General features: G+C 38.8%; 1 long non-coding RNA gene across 8 annotated transcripts in view; it reads left to right on the top strand.

The window, feature by feature from the left end:
* The window catches only part of LOC119862270, a 38,625-nt gene extending 30,262 nt beyond the window's left edge, over positions 1 to 8,363 (top strand). For 6 of the 8 annotated variants that reach the window (XR_006274524.1, XR_006274521.1, XR_006274525.1 and 3 more), the window contains one exon: positions 1,329 to 1,375. This is a non-coding gene — a long non-coding RNA (uncharacterized LOC119862270). Of the gene's footprint in view, positions 1 to 1,328 lie in introns of all 8 variants that reach the window. The other 2 variants (XR_005295233.2, XR_005295231.2) reach the window with 1 other exon arrangement.
* Positions 8,364 to 21,025: the final 12,662 nt, after the last annotated feature.

The following is a 21,025-nucleotide window of genomic DNA, read 5'->3' as shown; positions in this document are numbered from 1 at the left end:
GGGAGAGTGTGATCTTCATGCATTGAAACCAAAGATAATGTGTTTCAGAAATTTGAAGGCCAGAAGACCCCATTATGATCATCTAGTCTGAACTCTAGCATATCTTGGAACACAGAAATATACCCAATATTTTCTGCATTAAGCACATAATTTCTGGTGGAGTTGTTAGCTCATATCTTTTAGAAAGATATTTATTCTTGAGTCATAGATCCCTGTGAACATCAAGTTTCACATTTTTCCAGGTTCAAGTAAGTGTATTTGGGGGCTAATCTTAGAGATTTAAATATCTTTAATGTCAATGTGGGAAATCTGTCCTTGCATATGGCAGTTGTAGGTATGCAGCTGAGGAGAAAGCCAACAGTAGATTGAGACAGAGAAAATCTTATGGCATCCTCAGCAAAATGTCTCCCCTTTGTGTCTGGGGCTTTCATGGGGATTCTTTTTACTGTTGTTCTTTTGTGCTTTTGGAGCCACTATTTGGTTTATCTGAAGGCTCAGTTAGCTGGTGCAGATTCCAGAGGGAAAGACTTTAGGGGCAGATCCTTCACTGGGGATGATTAGGCTGGTGGGCACCTGTAACTACTGAGACCACTGTTGTGTCTAATTTGTGTACACACTCCTGACCCATTGAAGTGAATATTACTTATGCTCTTAATGAAAATTATACTCTTAGAAATCTAAATGTGGATTTAGGAGAGACTAACTTTAGGCTCCTATTTTTGACAATTTTGGCTTGCGAGTTTTCTGGGGTCTTATTTGTTGGTACAGTGCCTAGCCTGGTGGGCCCTGATCCCTGACTGGGGTCCTTAGGCACTACTGCAGTAGAAATAGTAAATAATAATGGAGCTAATTGGCAGAGCTTTGTTGACTTCAGATGCCAATTCACATCAGTTGAGATTCTGGCCCTGTGTCTTTATTCGTCACCTGGCATGATGGTCATCCTAAAACTAGTAGATATGAAGTGTAGGAATGAAATGTGACTTGGGAGATAGTGTTCCCTAGTGGACAGAGCACTGGAGTGGGATTCAGCAGATCTGAGGTCTATTCCTGGCTTTGCCACTTGTGTGTTGGCTGACATTAGACCAGTCACTTTAATCTCTCTATGCCTCAGTTTCCACATCTGTAAAGTGGGGATAAATGATACTTACCTCTTTGGTAAAGGGTTTTGAGATTGACTGATGAAAAGTGCTATAAAAGAGGTAGATATTATTATTGCAGTCCTTAGAGCATGAAGAGGATGGACTTCTGATGGAGATGATGCATTTAAACAATGGGGATATACCTGCGTGTGTGAACACAGACATGGATCTCTCTGCTTTTGTTTCCAGAGGCTAAAGGTTTGCTGTTGTGGACATCTGAGAAAAAGTAACCAAAAGAAAGGAAAAGAAACACTGGAGAATAAAAGTACATTTGAAATGGAAGAAATCTACATTTCAATGAAAATACTTTTAAGCCATTTCAAATGGCTGACTGAAATAATTACAAAGTTTGGAAATAGAGAACAGTAGCTTTGATAGTTTTTTCTTCTGTGAAGCAATTAAAATAAGCAATTTTTCAAATTCTAAGCAGAAAATTGCTAATGGCTGAACCCAAAAGCTTTCATTTCATTCTTGGGGTCTTTTTTCTTCTAAAAAAAGACCAAAAAATACTAAGGTGGTTTTCTAGATAGATTAATGCATAAAACAGTTGTTAGTTGGATGTCATAAAAACTACAGCAGCACAGAATAGCTAAGATTAAGAGTCAGATTTAAATCATGCAACAGTCCAGTTAATATCAATGTATAATTAAGAAAAGCATAAGAAGTCTGTAATGCTGATTTGATGGAAAAAACCTCTAATAGGGTTTCTTTTGGAATTTTCCATTTCAATCACTCTTGTAGATATTTAATGGATTTCCTACCCTGTCTTTGGCATTCACGGGAATTATCCAAAAGTTAAAATCAAGCCCTAAAATGGAACACATGTAGACAAATTAGCCTATCTGGAGAGTGGTCTTTATAGAATGACAATTTGAGCTCACGCTCAAAATTTAGTACAAATGTCTCAAATCTGGAGTGAAAACCCTATTTGCCATATAATCTTAAGAAATGTAATACTAACCCATTTCCTCACCTTTCTAATCCATCTGAAATTCCTAACAATTCAGAAATATGAAACTATGGACTATTAAACTTAACTAATTAGTCTATTTAAATGACAAGGTTTTCTCTAGTCATGTATATGAGTAGTACATTTAGGTGGGTTTTTCCATTGCTGGCAGAGAGATTTAGAGCCCACAATTCCCCATTAATGTCATGGAGTTTCATGAATCTCCCACTCTTCACAGGATAACTAGATCCCTTGAATGAAACTAAAGGGGTGGCATCTGCCGTACCATACAAATCATCAAGGAAGTTTGGCCAACTATCTCTGTAGGACAGATGCTGCTTTTATGGTTGTGCCTTGAATGTTTTGGGTACACTGAAGTTGTAAAATTAAGGACAGTGTGTAGCTATTTTAGCATGTACACAACTGTCTAGCGGAGAGGAGAGAAGGACTGGCACTGGATTAAAGCACAATATATTTGTTGCCATCACTTTATTTTTGGCCCAATGAAAGCTGAGGGAATTATCTCCAGAGTCCAGGAAGATTGCAAACTCAAAATAACCTGGTACCTCAGGAGCAAGCACAGAAGGGAATCATTTTATAAGTCATTAGAACATATTAGCCTATAATACACTGACTAGAGTAAAACAGGGTGCATTATTCCATCTGTCTATATATTCCTTTCCAATACTAAATCTGTCTGGAGACCTTTCAACATTCTATTATTAAACACTGCCCCTTCCTTAGCAAATAAAAAACTGACAAGAATGGAGATAACACCATAGTAACATACAACAGTGAAAGTTCTACAGTCACATTCACCATTACTACTTGAGTCATCATGGTCCAGGTCTCTTTAAATGGTTGCTCAAAACAGAGCACTGATGATTCTGAGCGCAGCTTTCAATGTATTTATGCAATTCTTTGAAACAAAGTCAGTTAACTGAGTCTTTTCTAGCAACTATTCATAACAGAGGTAAGCTACACTGATAAAACACGAAAAAAGGGCTTCCAAACTTGTCTGACACACACAGCAGATAGACCCCAAATGGAGGAGGAAACTTTCTCCACTCCTGCAAAAAAGCCATTCATCTTTAGAGCTCACTATAATTATGTTCCAGCCCCCTCACATGGAACCCAACGGAGAAGACTGAAATAAACCAATACATCAGTTACCTAGTTACAGTAAGTCTAACATACACATAGAAAAGATAGCATTTCTTTTACTTTTTTTATATATATATAGTGGAACTTTCAAGATGAATGTAACAACAACTAAGTATCCATGCTCACTATATTCCCAGCTCATCATTTGTTTTTGCCTCTCATTGCATCATTTGTTTGTATTTCAGACTCTTCAGGGCAAGGATTGTCTCTTACAATGTGTTTGTATAGCACTTAGCACAATGGGGTCCTGGTCCATGAAATGGGGCTCTGATCCTGACTGGGTGCTTTGAGTGACCTCATAATAGAAATAAATAATATGATTGGTAGAGGATCTCTTAGTTTTCTTTGAAGGGAGAGCCTATAGACTGGTGTTCATGTAATTGGAAATTTGAATAAAAATATCAATACACTGTACATTTTTTAAAAGCACATGTTGAAATTTTGGGAGGCACCCGCTAAATTGAAAACCAAAATAAATAAAACCTGAATATCTACAGAATAAGATCAGCAATATAATCTTCCCGCTTCACCCCACCAATGCACCTCTACATTGTCTTGGAGTAACCAATTTAAGGGATGAAGGTAAAATTCCATTTCCACATCCAGGGAGAACTTATCCCCATCATCAAAATTGGCAACCTGGCTGGTTCTCTTGGCAGAGATGTTAGGGTCACTTACGTCACTTTACCTTTTAAAAAAAGGATAGAATAGCCCTACCAGTTCCAGCTGGGAATACTCCTGTGCAACTTCTACTCCATAGTCCCAGCTGACTGGAGTGATTGCCATCACATGATCACTGTACAGCTGGCAGGAAGAGACAAAACTGCTCATTTCCATCTGTGACATTTCTCAGACAGGAAGAAAGCTACAAGGCATCAAACTGTAGGCTGAGAAGCATCAGTGCGGCCACCTGTTAGAGATACTGATAAAGAGAAAACTTGGTAAAATGTAGAGATGTGAAGAACTGCTGGGAATAAAATAAACTGGTAAAGAGGAAGTGATGGTGCCTTCTTACCACCAATCACCATTTACAGCTGCCATCTGAGGTCAGAACCCAGGAGGCCAGAAACAAATACAAGCCTCTATGTGAAACAGATTACAAGAGACACACTGGAGGTGTGGAAAGCACAGATCAGCTGCTAGAGGCATAGGACACAATATCTTGTACTGTTAAAAATGGTTGGGGAAAATGGAAGTCCATATGGCCCAATTAGCAATTCACAATGCTTTTGCTGTAAACCAGAAAATAGCACCTGAAAGGCTGTTGTCATTTCTGGACTTGCAAGCATATGTTATTTGCAGCCTTATATTTGTAAGTGCAGACCTCCCTGACTTTGAGGGGGGAAGTCACAGAACATTGAGTCTGCTACAAGGAAATCACATTTCCCTTCACATAATGTAGTAAATAGCAAGAGTCTGCCAAACCCAGATTCAAAGAGAAGGGGGAAAAATTCTTAGTTGAAATAAGCCATCATAGCTCTATTTACTAGGGGCCAGGGGGAAAGAACAATTTCCAGCAGCTGAGGATCTGCCCCTGGAACTTAGACTAGTGTTCTGTGGAACTCCATGAAATTGAATCAAATATTTGCCAACATAGATTAAATTTGAAAAGGTGCCCAGTTTTTCCCTGAGCAACATATTTGCCAGAGGAAAAGAAACTCCAGGAGGTAAGTTCCTCTTTTAATGTGCATATATAACTAACAGGAATGGGAACTGTATCAAGTGGAGAATCTATTCCTTGGGTATTTATTTCTTCCAGATTAAAGCAGAATTGTGGCTAATAAATTGTTGAAGTGTGAAGTGGATTTGCACCTCTCAGAAGATGTAGCTGGTCCAAGCCAGGGTATCACTTTTCCTTTTAAGATTCAATAAAATTTTCACAGGCCTGGCTTTAGCTATAGGTATGAAATTCAAATTTGTTTCACAGTTCTCTTGCTGCCTGCATGGAAGTTAAATAAACATATAAAGGGCCTGATTTTCAGCCCTGATGTCATTGCATATGTATGGGTGTGTCCATCTGCTCACCTACGTTGTCCACACAGAACCACATATATGTGTGCAAGTCTCTAATGTGTGCACACATAAGGCTAGATGACTGGGCATCCAACCACATGTCTAGGAATTTGTGGAATTTGTGCTCATGCACAGATATGCACCAACGCCATGCCGGACCTCAGACCAGATCATTCAGAATCTTGACACTTTCAGAAGAAACTGATGGTTCAAGCAATATTCAGGTTATTCTATGGTGCTGGATAGAGCTTTGATGATTCTCACAAATCATGATACATTTGAGAGACAGCATGATTAGTATCCAGGGCACAAGACTGGGACTTGAGATACATGGATGCTATTCCCAGCTCTGCCACTGCCCTGCTGTATGCCCAGAGTAAGTCACTTCATCTCTCTGTGCCTCTGATTCTCCTCCTACCCTTTGCCTGTTTTATCTATTGAGGGTGAGCTTTTCAAAAGCACTTGAGTGAGTTAAGAATCAGTGCAGCTTGTGCTCCTAATTCATCCAGGCACTTTTACCCCACTTTTTGTGTGTCACATCTATTTAGATGGCAAGTTCCTTAGTATAAGGACGTGTTTGACTTTGTACAGTGCCTAGTACAATGGCCATTCTGAGATGGGACCTCTAGGTGCTAGTGTAATACAAATAATACATATATTACTTTTTTTAAAAATAGTTTATATTTGGGTAGAATTTTATGACATAGGAACATCTACCATAATGACAGCTAAGGAATTTAATTCTTCATGCCTATATGCAATACTTTATTATTTCATAACATGGACTGTTTTGCCAGTATTTATTCTGGTGGTGTGTGTACACTACAATCTTAAAAAGGGGTAAGATGTCTCATATTATAGCATAATAATGGAGTTATACATTCAAATTCCTTATATTTTAAAAAACATACAGTAGGAAGAGCTACCCCTGAAAAGGCGACTGATGGATCTAATTTGTTAACCTGACTCTGGAAGTTGCCAATACTTGTGCCTCATTACTGGTAACACCTAGATTAATAGAGTTTAAGGTCTGAAGAGAATATCAGCTCATCTAGTCTGACATATATAATACTGGCCAGAGAATTGCATCATGATTTGAGCATATCCTTCCAGCAAAGGATCCAATTTTGATTTGAAGACTTCATAAGATGGAGAATCCACCACTTCCCTTGCTAGTTTCTTCCCTCACTGGTAAAAAATTGTGCCTTATTTCTAATATGCATTTGTCTGGATATAACTTCTAGCCATTGGTTCTTATTATGACTGTCTCCACTAGATTAAATACCCCTTAATACCCAGTATTTTCTCCCTGGGAAGGCACATATGCCTTGTACACGACATAATGTAGTAGGACAAATTACGCAATTCTACTGCACCGAGGAACACATTTAGTGCTAACTCAATGCTGGAAAAACGTACACTCCAAATGATGGGATTTGATATCCATATAATTTTTAAATCTAGACAGTGATATAGTACGCATATAAATAGGTAACCCTTCCTTGAACATCTCTAAACTACAATTCTCTTCAATAATCTCCCACAGCAGTGAATCCCGTAGGTTGTTTTCCTTCTGATATGGTTTTTTAAAATATTCTTGTCTATCCATTTTAAATATATGCCCTTATAATTTCTCAACTTTCCAGCTTTTCTGAAATGGTAGGATATTTTGAAGAGATACATCCAATCAGTGTTCCCCACACTATCATGTTACATAGCTCTGTTAACTCTCCTCTTTGTTCAGGACTAAATCATTTTAGGCTTCTTAATTTCTATACACATAGGATATCAACCCCTAGCCACAAAGCCGTAAGTCGTTTCAGTTGTTCATCTGTGGCTCTTTTCTATATCTCATATGCTGTTTTGGGGCTTTAGGGATAAAATGATCAAAACCGAAAGAGAATTTGAAGTGCAGATTCCCATCAAAATTTTTGGGCCAAGTCAGTGGAACTATGCTGATTTACTCCTTCTGAGGATCAGGTCCCATAATGCCATCAATGTTTTTGGTATTGTCCAAATATCCCAAAGCAGCATCCTTTCCACCCTTTTTAATTGAGACTTTACTGTTGCTTTTCTTGAGACCAAACAGGAATGGCGCATACGTCTCGGTCTCTCTATTTTTCCTGGTTGTGATGCTTTGGGGTTCAACCCAGATCTGAATGGGGCTCTGTCACTCTGGGTACCTTAAATGCTATGCTGCAGGGCTCAAGATCCTGACACCAACAGCCAGCATACAAGCATGCAGGTCATCCCCGGCTTTCACCACCTGGCTACTTTTTTTGCAGAGTGACCCAATACCTTCCCCATCCCAATTTTCCCCCAAATTGTCTGCCAATGTGAAAATCTGCTGAGGTTCCCAAAACTGTAAGTTACTGTGTGATCTCTCTCAGCCTTGGCTGAGAGCTTTACCTTTAACGCTAATAGTGGTTTTAATTCAATTTATTGAACATAAATATTCTGATATATCCTAAAGTTTTCAGCTTGAGACGCTGCAGTTTTGTTTGAATGTAATTCAGACCTAGCAACTTATGCGGTGAGTTCATTCCAGACAAATAGTTAAAAAAATCCAGTGTGTCAGAACTTCAGGCATTGCACACTGGGGAAAGTCATTGGCAGAATGCATACTTTGGAGCATTTTTCCATTATCACATGGGATTCTTAGCCTGGGATTGTTGTGCTTGAAAAACGCATCTCCTTGGAGAATCTGTTAAAGATATGGCATAAGAGAGAGATCAGATTTCCAGTATTCTTAGGAATGACTTTCACAAGGGTAGAAAGAAACATATTTCCCATTTTGGGAAACAGAAGCAGCCACTCTCAACAGAAAGAAAAGTTTAAGATTGCAAAAGAAACATCAGGTTGGAATGTTATGGGAGTTATATATCTCTGTAGCAATCAATGTGGTTTGTACAGGATGTCAGTGTAAGTGGCTATTGAATTAAGAGGTGTCTTTTCCCTGTAATTTACACTACAAATTCAGTGTAAAAATTTCTGATGTTTCATCAGACTAATTCCATTACCTTACTGAGTGATAGAAATTACATTTATTTTCTTTAGGCTCTGAAATACAGACATAATAAATCAATAGAAAGAAAAGGGAAAAAAAAGAGTGATACTGATTTTTTTAGGGATGAGATAACCCAGAATATTTGGGTTAGGAAATCAGCTGAATATTTGTTATGGCATTTTGAAGAAAGCCAAACTTTTTGAAGTCTGTGTTCTGGTTAGACTTCTGTTTTCAGTTCTGGGTTGTATAATTAAAAAAAAACATACAGAGAACTCACATGAATTTTAGCTTCTGCTGAAAGATGCATTGTTCATGATTGTTTTACTAATTTTTGCTTTAACCCATAAGATACTAATATTTTCCAGTCTGACAGCCAAACTAATGCTTAGGAAAGGTGTGTGTTTGTGGGTGTACATACATGCATTCTGTCTGCCACATCTATCCCCCGTGAGACAATATGAGTAGTTGCTCAGATCTGGTCATTCTTTGAAGCCATGCGTTAAAATCATCATACTTATATAGTACTCAGGTTACTAAGCATTGAGAGAGAGTAGATTTTTCTATGAAATTGCTATTTAATATCTACCTGAAGTTTGAAGTATTCAAATCTCTCATTTAAAATGAAATATATCCCAAGTAAACTATTTTCACTTGTATCTAAACGTTCTTCATATCCATTTAAGTCATTGTCCTTTGTCCATACCAAGAGTGGTTTTTCATGATGAAATACAAGTTTAAGGTTGAACATCCACTGAAGAAAATGAAACATATGTCTTGGTCTCTCTATTTTTCTGGTTGTGATGCTTTGGGGTTCAACCCAGATCTGAATGGGGCTCTGTCACTCTGGGTACCTTAACTGCTATGCTGCAGGGCTCAAGGCCCTGACACCAACAGCCAGCATACAAGCATGCAGGTCATCCCTGGCTTTCACCACCTGGTTACTTTTTTTGCAGAGTGACCCAATACCTTCCCCATCCCAATTTTCCCCCAAATTGTCTGCCAATGTGAAAATCTGCTGAGGTTCCCAAAACTGTAAGTTACTGTGTGATCTCTCTCAGCCTTGGCTGAGAGCTTTGCTACTGCTAAGTGAGAGCATTGCTACTGCTAATCTGTGTGGCAATTTCCTGACACATCAGCTTGTCTGCCTTGTCAGCAAACTCTCCAGGGCTCTGCCAGTTCACACCTTACCTTGCAGGTAACCAATAGTGAACCCCAACTCCCGAGTTCCCCCAAGACGTCTCCCTGCAGCCCTCTCCTGGAACACTCGCTGAAGTTCTAAAGTTTGTTTCTCCTTTAAAGAGACAATACACCGCAGCTCATTAATTTAATTGGGATTTGACAAACACTCTTATTTCAATCACAGCACTTAATTGATTTGTAGCAAAAGCAAAACAAGTGTATTTAACAAAAGGACGTAGGAAGGACCAAGTATAAGGAATACAGATAGAAAGGGTTACAAGCCAATACAAATAAAAAAATGCTTCTAAGACTAAAACTTAACTGCAACAAGTTACAGTTTGTGCCTAAGCAGGTTTCTCACCTCAATTCAGTTTCCAGAGACTTCATCCCTCTTGGCTGAAGGGTCCATGTTCTGTGATTTCAAAAGCTCTGTGCCCTTTAATCCCCCAAGCAATGGACAACTCAAATGTCTTCCCCCACCCCTTTATCACCCCAAAATTCATTGTCTTTGTTTCAAGAACCAGGAAGACTTCCTGCTGTTTTTCCCTTCCTGTAACTGTCCCATCCCTTTGCTGATTCATATGTAAATGGGACTTCCATTGTTTTGCTTCTATAATGCACAATTTGCATTGAAGACAGGTAGACAGCCGCTTTCCCTCCTGTCTGGGACAAAACCCGTTTCTCCCTGTGTTTGGTCACAGACTTTAAAATATAATATCAGTTAGTAGCCACAATTCCTCACATAATGTTAATACATACATTTCACAATGATGTGAATCACCAGTGTGTCACAGGCTTTCATAAAAGACTGTACTGGATTCACTTTTATGATTCAGTAATATTGTAAAGTATCAGAGGGGCAGCCGTGTTAGTCTGTATCCACAAAAACAATGAGGAGTCCGGTGGCACCTTAAAGACTAAAAGATTTATTTGGGCATGAGCTTTCATGGGTAAAAACCCCCACTTTTTCAGATGCAGTAATATTGTATACAAACAGGTGATTCAATTGCTTATCTTCTGAGGGTCAGACCCCCTGTCTTTATAGCCTAGCAAACCTTTGAAGTGTATTCTTTGAGACGTAAGCCCAGACCAAGATTCTCTTTCTGAGAGATGCCATGCTGTCTTCTCCCCTGCTTGTTAGCTTGTTTACCATGTATTTAGATGTACTTTCATTGTGTCTTCCTGACGATTAGGCTGGTCAGACAAGCAAATACACATTCCTTTGTCTCAGGCAGATTGTGCTTATGCATTGCTTGCCAAACACTTTTAAAGAACATAATTACAGTACATAACTCTTTGTGGCCACTCCATACTACATATTACATGAGAATATTAATGATCAGTGAGTTATTAGTTTTACAATGATATATTACACGACACCTTTTGGGTTTACATCATGACAACCATGTGTTAGATGTAATGAGTATGACAGGCCTGACAAGTGTTGATGACACATAGTAGAGAACCACCCCTGGGCCTCTGAGTCACATTGATCATTATCTTTTAATTACTAGCAAAAATCATTTATAGTGAAAGAGTGTAAATTGCCACAGCACCATTGTGATGCTGATTTCCATCATTTGAGGACCTGCCCCTTGATCATTAAAACAAGAAAAAGGATCATATAAATGTGAGATATTTTATGTTAATTGGCTATAGAATATTTTCTCTGTCTCTAATAGACATCCTTGATTAAATTGCTATTTTAAATACAAATAATATGGTTGTTTTGACTTCTAGCACATGTTTCTTCTGCATAATATTGATTTGCTGAACATGTAAAGACACCATGTCTAATCTTCTGAGATAACCTGAAAATTTAAGGCACAATCCAACGACCACTGAAATCAGTGGTAGTCCTTCCATCAATTTCAATAACAGTTGGATCAGGTCAATATTTCTGATGTATATACAGACATTTTAAAGAATATGAAATTTAAAATATCCCAGTAGAATAACAGTGTACCTTTCATTCAATGCATTATATGCTTGTTAAAATCCATTTTCAGTGGTTCCTTATCCAAAGCCAATTGAAGTCAACAGCAGTTTTTCCATTGATTACAGTAGGCTTTGGATCATGCCATCTATCTTTTGTGACCTACTATGTTGTGTTAGCCAGGGTTTCTTATTCACTTGGATGAGCAATTTACTTCTTTGTATTTGAGTAAAGATCTTCATGAGCTACCTTTCTCAAGAGGACCAGCCACTGAGACTTAGTTTTAAGTCATTTTTATAGGAACAGCAATGGGGGTTAATGTCCAATAGAAACAAAGTCAGCTAAAGAGCTAAAATATGCAGCCTATGTTTTACTAGTAACATTGACCCAGAAATGAGAAATGAATTATGGAATGTTTGCTAATGAGTCACTAATTTCTTTATAATTGTTTCCACATTTGGGAGAGCTCTCTTTCTAAAGCATCTAGAGAACCACTGTGGTCACTGGGAGTTTGGATCAGGACTATAACATCTGATATGTCCTATAACAACTGCATGTGTTATAAAGGATTTTGTTTTGTTTATTGAGTTACATTTATGGGCTTATTTTATGGTTCATTTAATTTTTTCCCCCCTAAGCAATTCTCTCCTCCTCCACTACTCTTTAAGGTAAAATACTTAAGAAATGAAAAGGAATCTCTATCCACATCAGACCAGAAATATAGTCAGAAAGGTCTAGTAAAGTCTACTTTAGATCCTGAGTCAAGTCTCAGAGAATTGCAAACACTGTTAAACTGTATATCTATGTAGCTGCATAGCTTTCATAGAGTCACCTATCCATAACATATTCAGTGTCATGTAAATGCAAATTAAATAAAAATTTTAAAAATTGCTCCCATTAAAGTGATCTGTTAACATTTTAAGCCTTTAATGCTTATGGGGCATGACTCTAATTGCATGATTCTGTCACTGGCAGATCTTAAAGAGCTTCTTGAGCTTCAGGATATTCACACCTTTGGGATTATTTTTCAGGAAAGGTTTATTTCAACCACTAAAAAAGTTGGCAGCAACGATTGGGTTTTGGCTGTTTATTTTTAACATTCCTGATAAAACCAGAACAAAACAAATCACATTTTTTATCTGACCTGCAAACCAAAAAGTAAAACAAATGGCTATGTGGAAGACTCATTCATTTCTCTGACCAGGGACTCTATGCAAAACCTAGGCTTAGTGTTGACATTCTGAATGATAGCATGAAGTAAACAGAAGAACGAATCTACCTATGATAGTGGTTTTCAATCTTTTTTTAATTTGGAGACCCATTAGAAATTTTTTAGGGAGGTGTGGACCCCTTTGGAAATCTTAGACGAATTCTGCAGACTCCCTAGTGTCCATGGGCCATAGGTTGAAAACCACTGATCTGTAATATTTCTTACTGGGGTGGTATTTCCATGTGGTCCAAGTTTCCTTCCCTAGTGTTGACCCACATGTACTGTTAGTGTCCATGACGTGAAATGGGCCACTTATTTTTTTTGTACTTGCATGGTGCATTACCTTTGCCCATGTCAACAAATAAGAACACCATAGATCAGGTACCAGGATTTTGTATCAGTTTGGATTAAAAAGCAAAGGGGAGTAAGGGTGAGCATAATGGAATTTAGATCAGGTGGGCAAGGCAAAAAGATCTGCTATAACAATATGTTTAAAACAGCAGGCAGTTTGTATATGGGAATGTTTATGTCCAACTGCATAGAGGGTAAAGTATATGCCCCGCTGCACACACAGAACAAGACATAGTAGCAGTAGTTAGAACACCAAGACTTACCCCCTGGCACAGTCCCACTGTAGTGAATGTAAGAACTTCTCAGTCTGACCTGTGCAAAAGCTTGCACACAAGTTACATGGTTGCAGATGGCCACATCACCCCCCTTCTCTGCCAACTGATGTCACAGTGTCAACAGCAATGACAGAACAGTAGAAAACAAAAAAGGAGCTACAGTGGATGCAAAAACAGTTTGCTCTTTGTGACATTACAGCGGGTAGTGGAGGCTCTTGTCTTTGCAGTACGTGAGAGAAAGTGAGTTTCATCTCCACTTGCAGCCTTCTGGCCTCTGACATGTTCCCACTCATCATTGGACCCTTTCTGCTCTTCTTCTTTAACATCACTCATAGACCCCTGGTTCATCTAACTCAAAAGAACCTGGATAAATTGGAAAATTGGGCCTGAAGTCAACAAGATGAAATTCAAGAAAGACAAGTGCAAAGTACTTCACCCGGGAAGTAAAAATTAAATGTGTAACTAAACAATGGGGAATAATTGGCTAGGTGGTAGTACTACTGAAAAGGATCGGGGGAGAGGGAGGTAATAGTGGATCAGAAATTGAATAGGAGTTAACAATGTGATGCAATTGTGAAAAAGGCAAATAACATTCTGAGGTACATTAACAGGAGTGTCATATGAAAGACACTGGAGGTAACCATATAGCTCTACTCGGCACTGGTTAGGTCTTAGATGGAGTACTGTCTAGTTCTGGGTGCCACAATCTAGGAAAGATGTGGATAAAGTGCAGCAAGCCCAGAAGAGAATAACAAAAATGACAAAAGGCTTAGAAAACTTGGCCTATGAGGAAAGATTAAAAAGACTGGGCCTGTTTTCTTTTAGAGAAAAGAAGACTGAGGGAGGACCTGATGACAGTCTTCAACTACAGTAAGGGCTGTTATAGAGGATGGTGATCAGTTGTTCTCCATGTCCACTAGAGGTAGGACAAGAAGTAATAGGCTTAATCTGCAGCAAGGGAGATTTAGAATAGTTATTAGGGAAAACGTTCCCACTATTAGGGCAGTTAATTTCTGCCATAGGCTTCTAAGGCAGGTTGTGGTATACCCATCATTGGAGGTTTTTAAGAACAGGTTGAACAAACACCTGTCAGGGATGGTCTACATTCACATGGTCCTGCCTCAGTGCAGGGTCTAAACATGCTGGCCTCTTGAGGACCCCTTCTAGCCCTACATTTCTCTGATTCTCTAATTTCCAAATGAAGTTACGTATCAAAGGAATTCTCCTCTCCAAATTCAACATCTTCCTCTGTAGTTATTCTGCCCTATATTTTGTTTCTGACAAATACCTACATGACTGTCTTATTCAAATGATAAATTACCCTTACATGTATGGGCAGCAGTTCTCTGAAGTATGAAGTAGAACTGTCTATCTGTGAGATGCTCAATACTGAACAAATTATACTTTGGCTGTGCATCTTGACTCTTCACTGCCATGTCTGATTATTGACCTTGATAATTGGTGCTTCATCTAGAGAAAATAATACTATTTTCTTTGCTGAATATAGACCCACCTCTCCTGGGTTTCTTTCTTTCTTTTGTGATGAATGTCTTTGATGCTATGACAAAACAGAAGAAAGTCCTCTGGGAAAGATCAGAGCTGTGTTCTCCTTGTAACATGCTATTCTACTAATAAAAGTGAAGCTTATTAAGAATTTCACACCCTGGAAAAGAAACAGTTCCCATGCTGTGCAAGGCCTGATGCAAAAGCCACTTGGAGTCAATGCAAAGACTGTTGTTGACTTCAATGGGCGTTAGATCATCCCTCTTTGAGTACTGGCCTCATAAGTACTCCGCTCATACGAGTGCAGACCTGCAGGAACATAAGACACTAAGACCATAACACAACACAATAGATGTTCAGAAGCTCAGGAGGCCACAGCAAGAAGATGTAATGATTATCAATGTGAAGTTGAGTTAGTGCCAAATACTGGAAAAAATCAGTTCCAAGGTTGGGTACTTATAGAAGTATTTCAAATTAAACATTGGAAAGGAGACACTAGATTTTGTCTGACTTGCTCAAACAGCATATTTTCCACTAAGAGAGTCACATGGAGTAGGCTTAATCCATCGTGGAATCACGAGGAGCAATATAACTTCAACCATGTGACAAATCTCAACTAATCCATCTCCAGCACTGTGAAATGCTGCATTTGGATTATTGATCTGTATGATAGAAGAGGGGAAATTAAGGTAAAATATGACGGCATTTTCACTAATAAAAATATTGGAAAAAATGGCATTTTCATGGAAACACCACAAACCTGAAAAAGGGGACATTTGGAGTCTTTCTAGTCTTGAACTGAATGTGTTGTATACTTCTAGTGACAAGGCGTCTTACTTATAAGTGTCACATATAGTTAGTAAGATCACTGGAGGGACTCAGAAGGTAGTTTTGCAGGAGAAAAATGTGCCAGGTGTTGAGGGTGATATTGGTGAAAATTGAGCCTGCTTCACAAATTGTCCCAGAAAAATTTCACAAAGCACAAACAGGCACTTACACACAGCTCTAGCCATGAAGGGGTGTGTTTAAAATGGCTGATAATATTTACTTCCCCAATAAATTAAAAGTCACTGAACTGTGGAATTTCTCTTCTGTCCTATTACCTCTGGCTTCGTCTTGAAGAGCCACCCTCTTTGTGTCTACAAACCATCTAAAAGTTCACATGCAACTGAACCATGCTAGTAATGCAATAATTTCCTTCAAACATTCTTATTGGTTTTATGTCCCTATCTTGGGTTGCTGGCCCCTTTGAGGGGAATCCAGGGCCAGGCTACCCATGACAAGTTAATTTAAAGGGAGAGAGTCTATTTAGGCAGCTAACTGACTAAGGAATATTTGGGCCTGATAAAAGGCCATCAAGGCTCAGTTATAGGGAGGTGCTGAGGGAGACACAATTTCTCCTAAGAGAGGGGAACTCCAGAGTCCACAGACCCCAAGAAGGAAGGCTGTGTCACATCTACGCCCAAGGGGAGAGACTTTATTTCAAATTTATTTTAGGATTTAATTAAGTAGAATCCCAGCAAGGGAATTTTGTCTTACAGAGTTCTTAAGGGGCCCTGAGGAAAGGGAAACTGAGTCAGAGAGTGCCTACAGTCCCTGAAACAGTCCCTCTTAATTATTAACATACAGTTTTTAAAAAATGAAGTGTGCCTGTGAGAATAAATTTTTGCTTATAACTGTAAAAGAGTAGCTATTGCATGAGTAGAGTCAAAGCACTTCATAAAGCATTTCAGACTTCATTGCAAGTTTTCCCTCCCTTCCCCACTACACCATGACTGATGTCCATCAATCCTTATTTGCAACATCACTTGCTGTTCTGATATGAGGCTTCTCCTGAACAGAAACTGGAGCAAAGAACAGGAAAAAAATGTTTGTCATTGAACTGAACTGAGAAGAAGGAAGAGGAGAATGATAAGATCATAGCCTACAGCACTTTGTTTATGAGAACATCCTTCCAGTGATATATGTCTGCACCAGGTGAAAGGATTGTGTCACCCCTAACATATTTTTTAAATGCCGGGACTGTCATGCAAGAAGACAATGATTAACTAGTTTAAACAAAATATGGTGTCCATGTACAGTCAGTGTTATTTTTTTAAAGGTTTGCACTTGGTAGTATTGTGTGATAAAATTGTGTTTTGGTCTTCTCTAATGGAACCTCTCTCACACAACCTTAAGCTTAATAACCTAGTCAGGACTGTAGATAAATCAATAGTGTTGCACATATGCCCATACGTATCTGCCACAGGTTTTTCAGCTTGTCTATCTTATATGGCCCCAATTACCATAATACTTGAGGTTTGTCAAATCTGTAATGTACTTATCTTCACAATACTCCCATGAAATTGGGAAGTGCTATTATCCCCATTTTACAGATGGGCAACCAAGACACAGGAAAGAGATTAAGCAACTTGCCCAAGGTCATACAAGAAGTCTGTGATAGTGCTAGGTATTGAACCCAGGTCTTCAGCTATCACCAGCCGAATCATCCTTCTTCTCCCTTGTCTACATCATCTTTCTAGGTAGCACCTGGATTGCTATTTTACAGAAAGAATGGAGAGTTTCCCTCCATTGGTATTAAGTCCCCTGCAATGCAAAGTCAGTATTTGAATCCAAGGCACTATTGCATTTACTTTAAATCACTCCCAGATTTTCTTTCTTCACTCATGACTGTATAGATCAGTAGTTCTCATTCAGGGTTATGTGTGCCCCTGGGGGTACACAGAGGTTTGCAACTCATCTCAATATTTGCAATTAATTCATCTCAATATTTGCTTAGTTTTACAACAGGGTACATAAAAAAGCAGTAGCAAAGTCAGTACAAACTAAAATTTCATACAGACAAAATGAGAACGTAAACAATTTTTCAGTAATAGTGTGTTGTGACACTTGTATTTTTATGTCTGATTTTGTAAGCAAGTAGGTTTTAAATGAGGTGTAACTTAGGGGTACACGAGACAAATCCAACTCCTAGAAGGGGTACAGTAGTCTGGAAAAATTGAGACCCACTGGTATAGATTACTTGGATTAGAGAATTAATCAGGCATCTATGGAACCACCTCTTGGACATTCTTTAATTTTCTGCTAGTTTTCAAAGAGGATGTGATATCTTAAAGTTGCTACAGTGGTTTACATGGATTGAGAGTGGGCCACTGATGCTTTTCAATCGTATCAGTGTCTTTTCTGAAAATTGGCAAAAAAATGACATCACTGAATTTTGCCCAGTTTCTGAGCATTCACATTTTGTTCATGATTTATGGGAAATACCGGTAGCCTGGGAATGCACATATTTTTATATAAGCTGGAAATAGAGCCACAAATGGTCTTGATTTAGAAGAGATGAAGAGATTTAACTCCTCCAGTAACTGAATCTGTGACTCGCCAGTTTCAAATGTGGTACTGGACTACCAATGGAGCTGCCTTTTTTGTCACAAACAAGGTATCCTGCTCTGTAGCTATCATCTCTATGGCACTTTTCATCACAGTCATTCACCTGATGAACAAAGGCACGAGTGCCGCCATCATTGGTGATGTGGTTCCATAACATGATTCAGTGTCTCAGACTAACAGCCTCAGCTGACTCTTTGGAGGGACAGTGTTCTCCAAGTGACACTGACTAGGGGAGCAATACCAGGACCCAACTCAATTGCCTGCTACTGCAGTTCAGAGGAAAGATTTTTGGAGATAAGGAAAAAAAGCAAATGAGTAAAGCGATAGCCGTGCATGCTACATGGCACTCAATGCTAAAATGACATCACAGAACTTGCAGAGAAAGGAAAACAGCAGCATTGTCATCTATGAGTGACACTATGACCAGAACCAAAGGAACCATCATCCAGTGCTATATTGGGGAGGGCGGAGGTAGGCACATTATAAGTGAGGGAAAAGGCAATTTTGGATGTTCTGAGCATAAGACTTAAGAGCCAGCAATTCCTGAGTCCTAATCCCTGTTCTGCTTTTGACATCCTGTGTGGCCTTGGGTGGACATTTGATTTGCTCTGCCTCGATTTCCTATCTGTAAAATGGAGATAATACCTGCCTTACCTACCGCACAGGGATATTATTTAAGGAGGTATCAGAAGGGTAGCCTGGAGTAGTCTGGATCTGTAAAAGTGGCCTGATAGACTAACAGACATTTTGAAGCGTAAGCTTTCGTGGGTGAATACCCACTTCTTCAGATGCATTTAAGGAGGGTTATTTAATTAATGGCTGTAAAGTCTGTTGCAAATGGAAACACCATGTAAGTACTAAGCGTTATTTAATCTTGTGACTAAACATGGTCTCCAATCTTTTTTAAGCAGAACATTCATTTTTGTAGGGGGCTCAGTCACACACATGAACGCTCACCTTAACTTAAGTCATCAGGAATCATACACTGCCTCTTTAAGAAATAGTTTACTTCTGAACCAGTAAATTTACTACACAAAGCAGCCATTATTTATGCATTCCTGCATATATGGCAAGGTGAAAATAATAGAATAAACATCATATACTTCATTATGATATCGGTTTACACTTCCAGGGTACACAAAAAGAGGCCATTTCATCAAGCTAATTGCCTGAAAGTAAAAGAGAGAGAACTTTAGCTATTAGTCTATTATGGGGCTTTTTTCTTAATCACAAATAGGGGCCGTGTTTCCCTAGGGGGATGTGTATTCTAATTTACAATTGAACTACAGATCAGAGCAATCAATCTTGTGCAGCACTTTTACAGTGTAATTGCTGCAACATAACAAATAAAAAAAAAAAGCAGCCAAAGCTGAGTTTCAGCTTGAGGTGGAGATATTTACCAGGCATTGGTTCATGGTGGGAGGGAAAGAGAGAGAGAGAGAGATGCCATAGCCATGAATATGCAATGAGGACTCATTAGTGCCCCAGTGTTGCCATGACGAATGGCATTATCCCCAGACTGGTGCAGCCTAAACATGAATTTTATAACGACCCATTTATCATGACTTGCCACTTTTTTTTTTAACTGTACTTTCCACCGGCTTGCACACCTTTCACCATTATTACTTTAGAATCCCTTTCTTTCATTATTATTTTATTTGGCATTGATTCCCCTCTCCTAAAGAGAAAGTGCTTACAAATATGAACAAGCCAGTGGTGGTTTAAGATTAACTAGTAGCTTCCAAAGTTGAAGAACCCATGCAAAATACGTAGGTGGTCTCTGTCCACTTCTTAGTGGACAAGTGTTCTTATTGTCACAAATATCAGCGCAGGTTAGACAACCTTGTCAGTTGGCTCTGCAGAGCGGTCCAGTATTGAATGAGCAGGGAGACAAATATCTTCTCATTCTGGTGGATGTGACACATTGATTAGTTGCTCTGAGCATTAACTAAAAAGGGTCCTCCTCAACCCACTCCACCTGCGTGCATAGTATAAAAATCTGGACCTCATCTGTAGGATGTCTAGGCACTAAATCTGGCAAACAGATAAAACTTCTGGTGTGTGCAAGTATGCACTGGGCACAGTGGCCATGTAATGACAATAGCATCCAGTGACCTAGAGCAAGATACATGAATGAAAACTACAGAAAAAAGGTATGTTTAAAAATTAAAAGCAACCTGTGCTCTTCTCCCATTGCCCCCCTTCTCTCTTTTGACTGTTGCCCACATTTTACTATTGTCTCACACTTTGGCCCAGCTAACCTATAGTTAATACATTACTGCCTAAAAAGAAATCAATGTAAATCAGAAGCTTGCACTGTTACTGCATTGGGCTGTATATGTTCGGCATTACAAAAAGGTCTTCATTCTCAAGAGATGTAAAACTGGCACTTTTAGGGACATTAAAATTCACTTTTTTTTAAAGTTGAGAAGTGTATGATTATTATTATCCCAAATGTTTTCATTGCTAGGATGCATTTTTTTCTCTACAGTGTCTCTGAACTTTCACACAAGGTTTCGGGGATATCTACCAGCATCAAATCTATCTTTGTTGGGTTTTATAATCTTGCTATTTTACAAGGGTTACAATAACAAAGCAAATTATTTCACTTATTTCTGGGATGAAACTTCATTTTCTCAAACAAGTTGTGGTTTTCCATGGTATCTGAAAACAATGCTCCTGAAATTTTATGGTGGGATACTCCAAGGGACACAGGTTCTTTTGTCATAACTCTACAAGATATCTGGAAATGTTAAAAGTCATTGAATATACCAGTCCAGAAATTTTTAGACTCAGAGATTGGGGATCTAGTTGTCAAAGCCCCTATTCCTTCTGAAAAATCCAACTTTGTTGTCATCACACCCACGTGCTTCACTAAAACTTTAGTTTGTCAAGGCACAGTCCATTAT

Source organism: Dermochelys coriacea, chromosome 10, assembly GCF_009764565.3.
Source record: "Dermochelys coriacea isolate rDerCor1 chromosome 10, rDerCor1.pri.v4, whole genome shotgun sequence".
NCBI lineage: Eukaryota > Metazoa > Chordata > Testudines > Dermochelyidae > Dermochelys > Dermochelys coriacea.
The sequence above is the reverse complement of the archived record's forward strand: the minus strand, read 5'-3'. Positions and strand labels throughout refer to the sequence as shown.